Raw genomic sequence first — 17,818 nt, 5'->3', positions numbered from 1 at the left:
AGTTTTTCTGTTTTCAAAAAATATATATTAAGTAGTGTTATATAGAATTCTGTTATTAAACATTTTCAAGCTTTTTGTTTCTAATAATTATTTGCTATGCTATGTATATATCTAAAGTTTTGTTCTCAGCTGCTGTGCAATGCCCCATGGAGGCTATCCACCATGCTTTACCTCTCTGGCCCCTGAATGGTAGATTCAAAGATTGTCTTAGGTCTCAATTCCCCACAGCACCATCATAGATAAAGCCATGAAAACCATTTTTTGTACATGTCCTTTTACAAAATGTGTGAGAATTGAGTTGAGTTTTACACCCAATAATAGAATTGCAGTGTCAAAGGGTGTAAAAGAAAATGAAGTAGAGATAGAGAAAATGACAGAAAAGATCAATGAAACTAAAAGCTAGTTCTTTGAAAAAATAAACAAAATTGATAAACCTTCAGCCAGACTCATCAAGAAAAAGAGGGAGAGGGCTCAAATCAATAAATTAGAAAGGAAAAGGGGGCATTACAATGGACAGCACAGAAATTAATAGGAAATTCATAGGATCACAAGAGACTGGCACAAACTCCTATATACAAATAAAATGAACAACATGGAAGAAATGGATAAAGTCTTAGGGATGTTCAATCTCCATAGACGGAAGCAGGAAGAAATAGAAAATACGAACAGACCAATCACAAGCTGAAATTGAAACTGATTTAAAAACTTCCAAAAACAGTCTAGGAAGAGCTGACTTCACAGGTATGTTATATCATACACTTAGAGAAGAGTTCTAAAACTATTCCAAAACATCTCAGAGAAAGTAACATAGCCAAACTCATTCTATGAGGCCACCATCACCCTGATACCAAATCCAGACCAAGATACACAAAAAAGAGAAATACAGGACAGTATTGTGGATGACCATACAGACAAAAATCCTCAACAAAATTCTAAGAGAGTCAACAATACATTCAAAGGATCATACACCTTGATCAAGTGGGATTTACTCTAGAGGTGCAAGATTTTTCAGTATTCCCAAATCAGTCAGTGTGGTCACCACATTAGCAAGTTGAAGAATAAAAATCATATGATCATATCAATAGATGGAGAAAAAACTTTTGACAAAATTCAATATATATTTATAATAAAAATTCTCCAGACAGTAGGCATAGAGGGAATATACTCAACATAATAAAGGGCCTATATGACAAACCTATAGCTAACATCATATGCAATGGTGAAAAGCTTAAAGCATTTTCTCTAAGATCAGGAATGACAAGGATGTTCATTTTAACCACTCTTATTCAACATAGTTTTGGAAGCTTAGCCATGGCAATCAGAGAAGAAAAAGAAATAAAGGGACTCCAAATTAGAAAAGAAGAATAAAACTGTCACTGTTTGCAGATAACATGGTACTATACATACAAAATTCTAAAGATGCTACCAGAAAACTATTAGAGCTCATCAGTGAATTCAGTAAGGTGGTAGGATTTAAAATTAATACAGAACTCTGTTGCATTTCTACAGACCAACAACAAAAGATCAGAAAGAGAAATTAAGGAAACAATTCCATTTACCATATCAAAAATAACAAAATACCTAGAAATAGAACTACTTAAGGAGGGAAAAGACCTGTACTCCAAAAACCATAAGATGCTGATGAAAGAAATTGAAGATGACACAAACTAAAGATGTATCTTATTCTTGCTTTGGGATATTTTCAAAATGACTATATTACACAAGATAATCTATAAATCCAATGGAATTCATATAAAATTGTCAATGGCATTTTTCACTGAACTAGAAGAGAAACATTTTTAAAATTTTTGGATACCCAAAAGACACTGAATAGCCAACGCAATCTTGAGTAAGGAAGACAGAGCTGGAAGAATCAGGGGCCCTGACTTCTTACTATACTACAAAGCTACAGTCATCAAAACAGTATTGTACTGGCACAAAAACAGAAACCGAGATGAAAGGGACAGGATAGAAAGCCCAGAAATAAACCCACAAACCTGTTGTCAACTAACTATGACAAAGGAGGCAAGACTCAAGAGAAAAAGACAGTCTCTTCAATAAATGGTGCTTAGAAAATTGGACAGCTGTGTAGAAAAGAATGAAATTAGAACATTCTTTAACCCCATACACAGAAACTCAAAATGGATAAAAGGACGAAATATAAGAACAGATATACTCTAAAACACTTAAAGAAAATATTGACAGAACACTCTGACAGAAATTATAGCAATATCTTTTTCAACCCAACTCCTAGAGTAAGGGAAATTTTAAAAATTAACAAATGGGACCTAACCCATCTCAAAAGCTTTTGCACAGCAAAGGAAACCATAGTCAAACCAAAAAGACACCGCACAGAATGGGAGAATATATTTGCAAGTGCTGTAACTGACAACGAATTAACACCCAAAATACACAAACAGCTTATGCAGCTCAATATAAAAAAAAACAAACCCTAATTTGAAAGGTGGCAGGATATCTAAATAGACATTTATCCAAAGAAGATATACAGATGGCCATGAGGCACAGGAAAAAATGCTCAAAATACTAGTTATTAGAGAAATGCAAATCAAAACTTCAGTGAGATATCACTTCACACAAATTTGAATGGCCATTGTTCAAAAGTCTACAAGCAAAGCCACAGAGAGTAAGGAAAAAAGCAAACTCTCCTACAGAGTTGGTGGGAATATAAATTGGTGCAGTCATCATGGAGAACAGCATGGAGGTTCCTTAAGAAACTAAAAACAGAGCTACCATATGATCCAGTAATCCCACTCCTCAGCATATATCCAGAGAAAAACATGGTTCAAAAGGATATTTTCACCCCAGTGTTCTTTGTAGCACTGTTTGCAATATCCAGGATGTTGAAGAAACCTAAATGTCCATTGACAGGTGAATGGGGCGGAGAGGCGGGGGGACTCTCGTACAATGAAATAGTACTCAGACACAGAAAAGAACAAAATCGGATCATTTGTAGAGATGTGGATGAACCTAGAGTCTGTAATACAGAGTGAAATAAGTCAGAAAGAGAGAAGCAAACATCATATATTGCATGCATATGGAATCTAGAAAAATGGTGCAGATTAACCTATTTGCAGGGCAAGAATAGAGATACAGACAGCGAGCAGATTATGCACATGAGGGAGAGGAGTGGGGTGAGATAAACTGGGAGGTTGAGATTGATCTGCGGGCACTGCCGTGTGTAAAACACGCAGTAGGAGCCTGCTGTATAGCACAAGGAGCTCAGCTTGGTGCTCGGTGGTGACCTGTAGGGATGGGACGGGGAGTGGGACGGAGGTCCAAGGAGGAGGGCGAGTGCGTATACATACAGCTGATTTACTTTGTTGTGCAGCAGAAATGAGGATGACGTTTTACACCAACTATACCCCAATTTAAAAGAAACAAAAATGACGACAAACAAGGGCCTGCTACATAACACAGGGAACTCTGCTCAGCACTCTGGAATAACCTAAACGGGAAAAGAATTTGAAAAAGAATAGGTACATGTATAGGTATAACTGAATCATTTTGCTGTAAATTTGAAATGAACACAACATTGTAAATCGACTCTACTCCATTATAAAGTAAAATTTTAAAAAGTTATGGCAGATGTATTAGACAAAGGCGTTTAAACAACGGTTCTAAGGATGCTAAAAGAAGTAAAGGAATATGGGGAGAAACTCAAGAAAACTGTGAGTAAACAAAAGAAAAACATCAATAAAGAGAAAACCTAGAAAGAAACCAAAATAAAATTCTGGGATGGGAGAGGATAATAACTAAAATGAAAAATTCATAAGCAGCATTCAAAGAAGACTTGGCAGGCAGAAGAATAAATCAGTAAACTTGAATATAGGACTCTGTAAATGATCATAGCTGAGGAACAGAAAGAGTAAAGACAAAATACTACAGAATTTATCTAGCCTGAGAAACAGAAAGAGAAATGATTGAGGAAAAGCACACAGAGCATAAGAGACCAATTGAACACCATCAAAAAGACCAAAATACGCATTGTGGGAGTCCCCTAAGTAGAAATGAGAAAGAGGCAGAGAGAGAGATTGAAGAGATAATATTAGAAGCTTCTAGAATTTAAAGAAATGAATGCATGTAAACATCAAGAAGCTCAGTAAACTCTAAAATGAAATCAGAGACTTACACCAAGACACATTATAGTTAAAAAGAAGAAATCCTGAAAGTAGCAAGTGAGAAGGAAATCATTACACACAAGTGACTCACAAAGAGATCATTTGCTGGTTTCTCATTAGGAACTTTGGAAGTCAGAAGATAGTGGGAAGATGTATTCAAGGTGCTTTAAAAAAAAAAAAAAACTGTCAACCAAGATTCATATATACAGCAAAACTGTCATTCCCAGATCAACAAAAGCCAAGGGAGTCTGTGACCACTACACTGTCTCTGGAAGAAGTGTTCAAGGGAATGCTACAAATAGAAAGGATATTAGACAGTAATCTTAATCAGTGGGAGCCCTGGGCTTGTTTTCCTGCAACTATATGGTCCCATCTGGGGGTGATAGAAGACAGTGACACCCGACGTGTGTTACTTATGTCCATTCTACTCTGTAATCTTGTTCTGATTGCTGTCACTGCAGAAAACCTTCCTTCACAAAGATAGGATGTTGGAAATGGAAGCAGCCTTTTCAGTGCTTTTGTGGCAATCTCAGCATATTCCACCTTGACTTCAGTCCAGAATGGAGATTTGACATTGTCTCAAACATACTTTTAAGGCTACCATCATTTGCAGTCTCAAGCAATTGCCTCTTCTAGCATGTACAAGGTCGATTTACCTGGCTTATTCACAAATGGGTCACTGATTCACTCCTTCCCAGTTTGGGGATCTTTTGTAATTGGGAACTAATTCTCAAATTCTTTTGAAAATTGAGATTGATGATCATGCATGAGCTGGGAGAAAGAAGGCCCTGACTCAGTCTATCTCAAAATCTCTGCTAATGTTGAATCTTGTTAAAAATTTCATTGTTCACTCAGTACCCCCCATAATTTAAAACTGGCTTTGAATGCAGATGCTTTATCTGCTGGCTAGAACACAATTGTCCTTCTCCCGTGAAGTGACAGATTGAGTTTGTCGAGCAAGATGAATATGTCACACAAGTAAGCATGTTTGTGACCTATTCTGTTCCACTGAAATGTGCTTCCAGTGGTGACTGTTTTTCTAAAAAAAAAAAAAATCTGGTGTGGCTCTCATAACTTAAAAACTCTGGCTGGTGGTCTACCTTTAGAAAGCCATCTCACTTCTGTTTATAAGAGAAGATATGTGTGCTCTGTGTCCACCTCCTCACAGAGCTGTGAACAGATGTGAGTTAAGGGCATGTATTTTGATGTTGTTACTAATTTTAATCATATTCTGCAAAATGTTTGGGTGGCATTTTTGGCTAGCGAGCATTTCTCTGTGAATGACACAATGCATAGGCTCACATTCAGAAGTGACCTCTTTGAACTGAGTAGTGAAACCAGAAAGCTGTCCAGTAATGGCAGCTGCTCCATCCATGCATATACCGACACAAAACGACCAGTTCAGCTTTCCTGACATGTAATCACTCAAAGACTTGAATAGTTCTGAAGCTGTGGTGCTAGCTGACAACAGAAGTGCATATAACATATCCTCTTGCACATCCTTCTGAAATATCTCTCTCTCTCTCTCTCTTTCTCTCTCTCTCTCTCTCACACACACAAAGCATTTTGCCTCATTGTCAATATTAGTAGACTTACCAACCTGGATTACTTACCATGGTGACTCATTAATCCTTGCTAACAATTGTACCTCAATATCCTCTGCTATTTCATTAATTCATCTAGTCATGGTGATAGCTTTTGAACTTCAGCCTCTCCTAAAAGCTCACAAAAAATATCCTTAGGAGCAAGTAGAATCAACTCTTCCCCAATAGTAAAGGGCTTCTTAGCTTTAGAAATGCAGTTAGCCACTAAGAATGATGCTCTCACTGTAGACACATTTGACTAAGTGGTGGCCTTCAATGATTGCTTCTGTTTTTTACATTCACATTACTTTCTTTTGAAAAATTCCAAAGGCATGTCTTTTGATACAGGGTGCTTGGTCTCTATGTGGCAAAGCAGGTTTAATGGCTTCATTGGACAGCTGGTTGCCACATATTATACAAAGTGGGCTTAGAGAATGTGAATCACCTGTTGCAATAAACCTGTAATTTAAGTAGGACTCTCTTATTTTCTTTTAAATGTAGTTTTCTTTTTGTTGGCAGTCTTAGAATCTTCTGTTTTCTTCTTATTGGATCTCCCTCCCTTTTCAAAGAAGCTCCCCAGTGACATTTGTTTTTTACTCATTTTGGTTAGTGTTAGCTTGTGGGCTCACCAAACTGTGGCTGAGACACACATGCAGCATAGAAAAGAGGCATGGGCAGAAGTGGTAAACAAAATAATGGGCAGGCCATGTGCAGACTAAAATAAGTGTTGGGTTCTGACTTAAAGCCTGACACAGATGCAGCTATACAATTGAAGTATATCAATTCACTTGCCATTGTAAAGCCTGCCACCAGATGTAGCATAATTTTCACTTGCCACTCACTGACAGGTTTTGATGTATCTGCAAGCTATTGATTTATTATGGACTGTGCAGTCAAACCTCTCTGGTAATAATAATCTGTATTTGCAGCCACTCCTCAGCACTAGCTTCACTGCCTCAGCTCCACCTCAGATCATCAGGCACTGGATTATCATAAAGAGTATGTTTTCCCCACAGCCAGTCCCTCCCATCAGAAGGCAGACAGAAGAACTACAATCCCATAGCCTCCAGAACAAAAACAATAATCGCAGAAAGCTAGCCAAAATGAGCACACGAATTACAGCCTTGTGTAACTCAGTGAAGCTATAAGCCATTCCATGCAGGGCCACCCAAGATGAACGGGGCTTGGTGGAGAGTTCTGACAAAAGGTGGTCCACTGGAGAAAGAAAGTGAAAGTTGCTCAGTCATGTCCAACTCTTTGCGACCCCATGGACTAGACTGCCAGGCTCTTCTGTTCATGGAACTTTCCAGGCAAGAATACTGGAGTGGGTTGCCATTTTCTTCTTCAGGAGATCTTCCCAACCCAGGGATGGAACCCAAGTCTCCTGCACTGCAGCAGATTCTTTACTGTCTGAGCCACCAGCGAAGACCAAGAATACTGGAGTAGGTAGCCTATCTCTCCTCCAGGGGATCTTCCCAACCCAAAAATCAAACCGAGATCTCTTGTATCACAGGTGAATTCTTTACCAGCTGAGAAAGGAATGAGAAATAACTTCAGTATTCTTGCCTTGAGAACCTGATGAACAGTATGAAAATGCAAGAAGACATGACACCAGAAGATGAGACCCACAGATTGGTGGGTGCCCAATATGATACTGGAGAAGAGCAGAGAAATAACTCTGGAAAGAATGAAGAGGCTGTGCCAAAATGGAAACTATGCTCAGTGGTGGATATGTGTGGTGCTGAAAGTAAAGGCCAATGCTGTAAAGAACAATACTGCATAGGGACGTGGAATGCTAGGTCCATGAATCAAGGTAAATTTGACGTGGTTGAGCAAGAGATAGCAAGAATGAACACTGACATTTTAGGAATCATTGAACTAAAATGGATGGGAATGGCTGAATTTAATTCATATGACCATTATATCTATTACTGTGAGCAAGAATCTCTTAGAATAAATGGAGTAGCCCAATGGTCCACAAAAGAATCTGAAATGCAGTACTTGGGTGCAATCTCAAAAATGACAGAATGATCTTGGTTCATTTCCAAGGCAAATCATTCAACACCACAGTAACCCAAGTCTATTCCCCAGCCACTAATGCCACAAGAAGATTAAGTTGAAAGTTTTAGAAGGTCTTGTAGGTCTTTATAGAACCTAACACCAAAAAAAAAAAAAAAAAAAAAAAAAAAAAAAGATGTCCTTTTCATCACAGGAGATTGGAATGAAAGTAGGAAGTCAAGAGATACCTGGAGTAACAGGCAAGTTTGACCTTGCAGTATAAAATGAAATAGGGCAAAAGCTAACAGAGTTCTGCCAAGAGAACACACTGGTCATAGCAAACACTCTCTTCCAACAACACAAGAGATGACTCTGCACATGGACATCACCAGATAGTCAATACCGAAATCAGATTGATTATATTCTTTGCAGACAAAGATGGAGAAGCTCTGTACAGTAAGCAAAAACAAGACCTGGAGGTGACTGTGGCTCACATCATGAACTCCTAATTGAAAAATTCAGCCTTAAATTGAAGAAAATAGGGAAAACCATTAGACCATTAAGGTATGACCTAAATCAAATCCCTTATGATTATAGAGTGGATGAATAGATTCAAGGAATTAGATCTGGTAGATAGAGTACCTGAAGAAGTATAGATGGAGGTTTGCAACACTGTATAGGAGTCAGTGATCAAAACCACCCAAAGAAAAAGAAATGCAAGAAGGCAAAATGGATATCTGAGGAGGCCTTACAAATAACTGAGAAAAGAAAAGAAGCAAAAGGCAAAGGAGAAAGAGAAAGATATACCCAACTGAATGCAGAGATCCAAATAATACCAAGGAGAGATAAGAAAGACTTTGTAAGTGAACAATGCAAAGAAATAGAGGAAAACAATAGAATAAGAAAGACTAGAGATCACTTCAAGAAAATCGGAGTTACCAAGGGAACATTTCAGGGAAAGATTGGCACAATAAAAGATAGAAAAGGCCAGGACCTAACAGAAGCAGAAGAGACTAAGAAGAGGTGGCAAGAATACACAGAAGAACTATACCATAAAAAAGGTCTCCATGACCCAACAACCATGATGGTGTGGTCACTCACCTAGAGCCAAACATCCTGGAGTATGAAGTCAAGTGAGACTTAGCATTACTACAGACAAAGCTAGTGGAGGTGATGGAATTCCAGCAGGGCTATTTCAAATCCTCAAGGATGATGCTGTGTAAGTGCTGCACTCAGCATGCTAGCAAATTCGGAAAACTGAGCAGTGGCCACAAGAGTGGAAAAGGTCGGTTTTCATTCCAATCCCAAAGAGTGGCAATACCAAAGAATATTCAAGCTACCATACAATTTTGCTCATTTCACATACTAACAAGGTAATGCTCAAAATCCTTCAAGCTAGGCTTCAGCAGTATGTGAACTGAGAATTTCCAGATGTACAAGCTGGATTTAGGAAAGGCAGAGGAACAAGAGATCAAATTGCCAGCATCCGTTGGATCATAGAAAAGGCAAGAGAAATCCAGAGAAACATCTCCTGCTTCATGGACTGCACAAAAGCCTTTGACTCTGTGCACTAAAGTCTTTAACTGTGTGGATCACAACAACCTGTGGAAAATTCTTAAAGAGTTATGGGAATACGAGACCGCCTTACCTGTCTCTAAGAAACTATATGTGGAATCAATGCAGGGCTGGATGAATCACAAGCTGGAATCAAGATTGCCTGGAGGATTATCAACAACCTGAGATATGCAGATGATACCACTCTAATGGCAGAAAGTGAAGAAGAAATAAAGAGCCTCTTGATAAGGGTGAAAGAGGAGAGTGAAACAGCTAGTTTATATCTTAATACTTAAAAAATTAAATTATGGTATCCAGTCCCATTAGTTCATGGGAAATAGATGTAGGAAAAATGGAAAGAGTTGCAGATTTTATTTTATCTTTTTTTTTGCTCCAAAATAACCACGGATGGTGACTACAGCCACAAAATTAAAAGACAGTTACTCCTTGGAAGAAAAGTTATGACCAACCTAGACAGCATATTACAAAGCAGAGACATCACTTTGCCAACAAAGGTCTGTATAGTCAAAGCTATGGTTTTTCCAGTAGTTGTGTACAGACGTGAGAGTTGGACCACAGAGAAGGCTGAGCGCTGAAGAAAATTGATGCTTTTGAACTGTGGTGTTGGAGAAGACTTGAGAGTCCCTTAGACTGCAAGGAGATCAGCAGTCAATCCTAAAGGAGATCAACCCTGAATATTCTTTGGTAGGACTGGTGCTGAAACTGAAGCTCTAATACTTTGGCCACCTGATGTAAAAAGTCAACTCATTGGAAAAGACCCTGATTCTGGGAAAGATTGAAGGCAACAGGAGAAGAGGGCAACAAAGGGTGAGATGTTTGGATGGCATCACTGACTCAATAGACATGCTTTTGAGCAAACTCAGGGAGCTAGAGAAGGACAGGGAAGCCTGGTGTCCTGCAGTTCAAAGGGCCGCAAAGGGTCAAATGCGACATACTGACTGAACAACAATAACAAGAAAAAAATAGAGAAGACTCAAATTATTAAAATCAGAAATGAAAGTGGGGATATTACTGTTGGTTCAACAGAAATAAAAAATCGAGTACTGCGATTGATTGTATGTCCCCAAATTGGATAGCTCTAGGTAAAACAGACAAATTTGAAGAGACATAAAATCTACAAATAAGTAGAAAATCTGAATAGATCTTACCTGTGCTGTGTTTTGCTATCTGTTGAACAACCATTGACAGGAGGATGCTGGAACCCACCAAAAAAGATACCAACCACCCCCATCCAAAGACAAAGAAAAAGCCACAGCAAGATGGTAGGAGGGGGGCAATCACAATAATATTGAATCCCATGCCCTGTGGGTGGGTGGCTCACAGACTGGAGAATAATACCAAAGAAGTTCTCACACTCTTGTGAAGATTCTGAGCTCCACATCAGGCTTCCCAGCCCGGGAATCTGACAAAGGGACTGGGAAACCCAGGGAACCTGACCAGCGGGTTTTGATTATAGACCTTCCAGAAGACTGGTGGAAAGGGAGATCCAGTCTTGGAGGACATAAACAAATTTTTTCTTGCACCAAGACCCAGAGGAGAGGAGCAGTGACCCCACAGGAGACTGAGTGAAAACTACTTGCTAGTGTTGGAGGGTCTCCTGTGGAGGCATGGATCAGCAGAGGCTCACCACAGGGATGGGGGCACAGGAAGATTCCCCTTGGTGTAAACCCTCTTGGAGTTCTCCATTAACCCTACTATAGAGCCCATGCAATGGACATGAATTTTGGCAAACTTTGGGAGATGGTGAGGACAGAGAGGCATGGCGTGCTGCAGTCCATGCCATCACAAAGAGTTGAATACGACTGGGCAACTGAACAGAAAAACAAGAGTACCTAGACCCCATGGCTGGGTCACCTCAGGCCAAACAACTATGGGGGTGGGAGGTGGGAGGGCAACCCCACCCATCAGCAGCATTAAAGCTGTACTGAACAAGGCCCTGCCCACCAGAGCAAGACCCAATTTTTACCATCACCAGTCCCTCCCTCAAGAAGCTAACTCAAGCCTCTTAGCCTCAGCCATCAGAGGGAAGACAGAAGAAGCAAGAAGAAGCACAATCTCACAACAGCTAAAATAAAAACAGTATTACAGGAAGTTAATCATGCTGGAAAAAGCAGAAAGTTATGTCCCAGATGAAGGGACAAGATAAAATCCCAGAAAAACAACTAAATGAAGTGAAGATAGGTAACCTTCCAGAAAAAGAATTCAGAATAATCACAGTGAAGATGATCCAGGAGCTCAGGAAAAGAATGGAGGCAAAGATTGAGAAGATGCACTAAATGTTTACCAAAGACCTAGAAGAACTAAAGAACAAGCAAACAAAGTTGAATAATACACTAGAAGGAATCAATAGCAGAAAAACTGAGGCAGAAGAACAGATAAATGACCTGGAGGACAAAATGGTGGAAACCACTGCCACAGAACAGAATATAGAAAAAAGAATGAAAAGAAATGAAGACAGCCTAAGAGACCTCTGGAAAAACATTAAATGCACCAATATTCACATTATAGGTGTCCCAGAAGGAGAAGAAAGAGAGAAAGGACCTGAGAAAATATTTGAAGAGATAATAGCTGAAAACTTCCTGAACATGGGAAAGGAAATAGTCAACAAAGTCCAGGAAGCACAGAGAGTCCCAGGAAGGATAAACCCAAGGAGGAAGGCACCAAGACACAGACTATTCAAACTGACAAAAATTAAAGACAGAGACAAAATATTAAAAGCAACAAGGAAAAAAACAATAACCTACAAGGGAACTCCCATCAGGTTATCAGCAGTTTTCTCAACAGAAACTCTATGAGCTAGAAGGAAATGTCATGATATATTTAAAGTTATGAAAGGGAAGAACCTGCAAGCAAGAATACCCAGCAAGACTCTCCTTCAGATTTGATGGAGAAATCAAAAGCTTTCCAGACAAGTGAAAGTTAAGAGAATTCAGCACCACCAAACTGGTTTTACACAAAGGCTAAAGGAATTTCTCTAGGCAGGAAATAAGAGAAGAAAAAGACCTACAGAAAATAAATCCAAAACAATTACTTAAATGGTAATAGGATCATATATATCTATAATTACCTTAAGTGTAAATGGATTAAATGCACCAACCAAAAGATATAGACTGGCTGGGGTTGTGACAACATGTGCATATATGCACTTCCACTTACCACATCATTCTGCTTGACACCCCCCCAAAGTGTATGCAATTATTTTATATTGTTGTTAATCATGTTCCCATTATGGCTTTGATTGTAATTATCTTTTTTTTTTTGGTCTGGCTATTGATTGTGAAAACTGATAAACATCTTTTACTATTGTGATTATGTAGCTGTTACTCACTTAATATCATTGTATCATGATTGGTCAACAGGAAAATAATAGAACTCCATATCACCAAAACTAGGATCTAATAGAAAAACTTGTAATCATTTTTTAAAGTCCAGATGCATATCAGAATTATCTTGAAATTTTTTGAAAAGTACAAATACTCAGGTGTTGCTTTTTTTCTCCAGAGCTCTAGATATGTTCTTAATGAACAGTCATGTTTAAAAATAACTGGACTATACATCTGTGTCTCTTTTTCTGTCTTGCATATAAGGTTATTGTTACCATCTTTCTAAATTCCATATATATATGCCTTAGTATACTGTATTGGTGTTTATCTTTCTGGCTTACTTCACTCTGTATAATGGGCTCCAGTTTCATCCATCTCATTAGAACAGACTTTTGGACTCTATGGGAGAAGGCGAGGGTAGGATCTGAGAGAACAGCATCGAAACATGTATATTATCAAGTGTGAAACAGATCACCAGTCTAGGTTGGATGCATGAGACAAGTGCTCAGGGCTGGTGCACTGGGATGACCCAGAGGGATGAGATGGGGAGGGAGGTGGAAGGGGGGATCGGGATGGGGAACACATGTACATCCATGGCTGATTCATGTCAATGTATGGCAAAACCACTACAATATTGTAAAGTAATTAGCCTCCAACTAATAAAAAATGAAAAAAAAAAACAAAAACAACAACTGGACTATATGATGATCTTTTACTTTTAGGTAGTTTGTTTCACTTTTTCTATTTCATATTCAGTACTCCCATTTCACTTAGTTTATATTCTCCAATTTCTCTATCTCTTCTTCTTTATATTTGATGTTCTTTCTCAAGCCTTTATCAAGTGTAGTAGAAAAGCTTTTATATACATATATATAAATATGTATGATATGTACACTTTAGAAAGCTTATGAATTTTTGCCTAACTAAAATATTATGACATTTTGACTTAACTTGTTTGACTTAGTATGAATAGAATGCTAGATTTCTAATTAGAAAATAGATATGCAACAGGCAACAAAGGTTTACTGTATAGCATAGGGAACCACAGTCAATATCTTGTAATAACCTGTAATGTAAAATGATTTCAAGCATAATATATGTGTGTCTATATAACTGAATCACTTTACTGTGCACCTGAAACATTGTAAGTCAACTATACTTCAATAAAATATATATGTTTTAAAAAAGAAAAAATTTGAATAGTAACGAGATTGAATCAGTAACAATAACAATAATTATAACCCTTCCAATGAAGAAGAGCCCTGGTCTTGATAACTTCCCTGGTAAATTCTTCCAAGCATTTAAAAAAGAACTAATACCAACTTTTGTCAAACTTTTACAAAAATATTGAAGAGGAGGGAGTACTTCCTAACTCATTCTATAAAACCAGCATTGCCCTGATACCAAAGCTGGGCAAAAACTGTAGAAGAAAATTACAGAATACTGTCTATTGTCTCAGTGATGTAAAAATCCTCAACAAAATACTAACAAAATGTATTCAGAAGCATATTAAGATGATTATTTTCCAAGTAAGAGGTGAACAGAGAAGTGAAGTGATTATACTGAGAAGTAGCTGCAGTGAATTAGGAGGAGAGCCAGAGAAAGACTATAGTAAAACTATGGGGAAATTGAAAAAGACTGCTCTTAGGGAAATAGTGGGAATTCACCAAGGAATGAATGACCATTTTCAGGAAGAGCCACTGTCCAGTCATGCATGCCAGTGAGTTTGGATGTGAGGATGTAGTGATGCTGCTTTTGGTGGAACAGTCTACTCTGAACTTGGTGACGATCACATCTGTTGCTTTTAAAACTTATGTAGATGAGACATGTAGAGCTGCTGTGGGATTTGTCAATAATTACTATTGGATAATGGACGAAAGCTACGCACTAATCAGACTGTAAATGGACAACTTCACTTTACTATGGAATGGCAATATTAATTTTGGGGGATGTTGCCTTCTACTGAGTTCCAAGTCAGTATGTTATATTGCCACTCAGTTCATGAGCAAGTTACCTAGGCCCAAAGTACAGTTCTTGTGACCAGTGGAACTGTGAAATTTGATAGTAACAAAAACACTGCTTCAACCAGAACCTCCTGTCAACTGCTCTGTTCACTCCTGAAAAATCTGTGTCAAAGATTGCAAGGATTTGCTTCTATTTTCAAGATTGGACTAGTTGTTAAAGGGGGCAAGTCACTGTCCTTTTGGTCCATTCCAGCTACAGGAATTTATGTGAATTAATTCTTTTAATTGTAGAAACATTATGAACTAGTATGTACTGAAACTAAATTTCTTTCATTTTAAAAACTTCTAGGAGAAGGAAATGGCAGCCCACTCCAGTATTCTTGCCTGGAGAATCCCATGGACAGAGGAGCCTGGTGGGCTATATATAGTCCAGGGGGTCGCAAAGAGTCAGATACGACTAAGCGACTTCACTTTCACTTTCAACCCTCAGCTGAGAAGATTTTCAGCTCAAGTGTTTGCTATTGATTGTTTTCTTGAGTTCTCAAAGACCTGTGACCATATTTTTTTTAAGTTGCCTGTTTTCTAATTGCATCACTTTACACACTGTTGTCTAATAATATGTGGTATTTAGAATGCCTTCTAAATTATTTTGAGCAGCCGTTGCCTGTATTTTCTTAGCACCTCCCTGGTTTTCTTACATGAACTCAACTGACAGGGAAATGCGGCTTTTTTGTTTGCCCTCTCTGCATATTGGACCGTCTGAGTCAGTGTTCTAAATAATCCCTGATGGTCTCTGAGCTACTGTTCTAGCAGACTCAGTAGTTATGTGCTTCAGGAATTTTTCGGTAGAATTGGTCCTATTAGGAGATTCTTGGTGTCACCTTCGTTATCTTAAAAGCTGGTCCCTTCGCTGAGGCTCTTAATTTTTTGAAAACTTGATGCTATGTCAGCTGAAAAAAATTGTCAAGGCTATTTAAAAAATTGAGGGAAGCCATTTAAGAAATTGAAACGTAGTCACAAACAACATTGGGTAGTTGTGACTTTCAGTTCTGTATCAGTTGAATTTTTGTACTCTTTTCCCTGTGTACGTGGTGGTTCTATTTTTCTCCAATAAAACTTTTTATTAAAAAAAAAAATTTCTAGCAGCCTCTTTTTTTAGGTGCTGCCATTTTGGATTGTGCCATTAAAAGCTTTAATGCTAGCTTTTGCATGCTTTATATAAATATTATACTAGTAGCATCCTTAAACATATGATCTTTGTACTAACATACTCAATGTGAGCCCAGTATATCAGAGAAATTAAATCCTTCCATAATGCTTTCTATGAGATATTAGCATAACTTAATTCTGAGAGGAAGTAGATTGTTAAAAAATTGTTGTTAGTACATTAATTTTGTAATAAAATACTTGCCTATTTTCACTAACCCCCAGTAATGCTGTTTTAATATGACTTATTCAAACCAGTTCAATGAAAATATATTGACTTAGGTATGCATAACTGCTTTGACATTGCAATCACATGTAGAGATGTCTTTTTCATGTTAAGCAATGTCTTTTATGTTTGCCAATTTTCTTGTAGAGTGACTAGATCTACTAAAGAGATGCATAATATTCTGGTTGATACCTGAATATCTGATACATTTGGTGATTTAAAAGCAAAATTTCTTAAAAATATTTTTTTCCTGTGAATGGTGGTAGGACTAATAAATTAATGGAAGAGTACGGAATAAGAAGTGTAGAGATATGGGGTTGGAGCCCAAAGTAAGGACAGGTGGCCAAATGTTAAATTTTTAGTACTTATTTTCTACCTTATTAAAAAATATAGCATATTTTAAATCACTAAGGTAATGTGTATACTTGCCGAATACTCTCATGTATCACATTGTTCCAAGAATGATTTTTAAAGGTTTTCCCACTTCCCTTCATGTTTATCACCTATATATGTGTGTGTATATATATAATATATGTAAATTTATGCAAGAAATTATGGAGGTAAAATGTCAGCAATAAGGATTACTACAAAATTTGTAAACAAAGCTATTACTTTCTTTCTGACACCATTAACTTAAAAGTCTTTAATGTGAATTTTAGATCGGAAGTCTCTTGTGTATTAGCCATCCTCCAAATAAGTGATTTTCCTCTATATTTTGCACTGTTGTTATATTTTAGTCACTTAATGTTAAAAATATTTAATTTTATGCCTTGTTCTTCCACATGACATTGAGCAAATAGAGCTGTTTTAAAACATATTTGTTAGGTAACTAGCTCTTTGCCTTTTTAGAGACAAAATAGAGAATAGCAGATCATTATAAAACTATAAACTTCAAAAGGACAAGTTGATTAGTTGATTCATTTTGTGTCTCAACATCTAAAGGTAAATAAACCTAGTTAGTTTTAGTTGTCAATTAAATTTTAAACATCATTTCTTTATTTTTTAATGCTTTAAAGCTAGATGTGCCTGTTTTATTTCTACACTGCAACTCAAAGCTAATGTTTTATCATTTAATTTAAAAACAAGTAATTCATTTACTTTTGCCCCAATCTACACACTTTATTTATTGTATAATAATGAAAGAACATTAAATAAGAGAAGAGTGGAATTGAAATTTAGACCACATCTTCCTACTGATCAGATATACTCATTGTATCTTACTCAAAATTAGCTCATTCTTATTTTTGACTGACTTCTTAGCAATCATCAGACTGCCCAAACACCCCCCCCCTTTCCTATGTTTAAAAACAGTTTAAAAAACTTCATTTAACTAGTAACAGCTGAATTGAATAGTGTATGCCATTCAGTAGGTGTTGCATGTTTTAAGGCTTGTAGGTAAATTGTATATACCAAATTACTTATAAATTTTAAATGACTAGAACCGTTCTTATATGAAATAGATTGTATTCTTTACATGCTTATATTTTTGTAATTTGAAAAAGCAAAATAATGTTTGCCCCGTGACAGGTTTTCTCAAAAGAAAAGGGATTATCCACTCTGACCAAGTCAGATTTATACCCAGAATTTAGTGATGGTCCAACATAGGAAAATGAATCATTGTAATATGTTACATTGACAGTAAAAAGGGGAAAAACCATAACGGTTATCTCAATTGTTGCATAGAAAGCATTTTACATGATTTAACACATTTTTTATGATAAATACATGCAACAAACTATGACTAGAGATAACACCTCAACATAGTAAAATCTATATATGAAAACCCCACAGTGGACATCATACT

At 37.3% G+C, this 17,818-nt stretch overlaps 1 long non-coding RNA gene and 1 pseudogene across 1 annotated transcript in view; both read left to right on the top strand.

Moving 5' to 3' along the window:
* Positions 1-6,789, top strand: part of LOC122425144 — a 36,701-nt gene extending 29,912 nt beyond the window's left edge. Inside the window, exon 4 of the long non-coding RNA XR_006264719.1 lies at positions 6,652-6,789. This is a non-coding gene — a long non-coding RNA (uncharacterized LOC122425144). The remainder of the gene's footprint in view (positions 1-6,651) is intronic.
* Positions 6,790-14,415: 7,626 nt separating this feature from the next.
* On the top strand, positions 14,416-14,800 carry LOC122424398 (annotated as a pseudogene).
* Positions 14,801-17,818: the final 3,018 nt, after the last annotated feature.

Source organism: Cervus canadensis, chromosome 22 (assembly GCF_019320065.1).
Source record: "Cervus canadensis isolate Bull #8, Minnesota chromosome 22, ASM1932006v1, whole genome shotgun sequence".
NCBI classification, from domain to species: Eukaryota; Metazoa; Chordata; class Mammalia; order Artiodactyla; family Cervidae; genus Cervus; species Cervus canadensis.
This window is presented reverse-complemented; position numbering and strand designations above follow the sequence as displayed.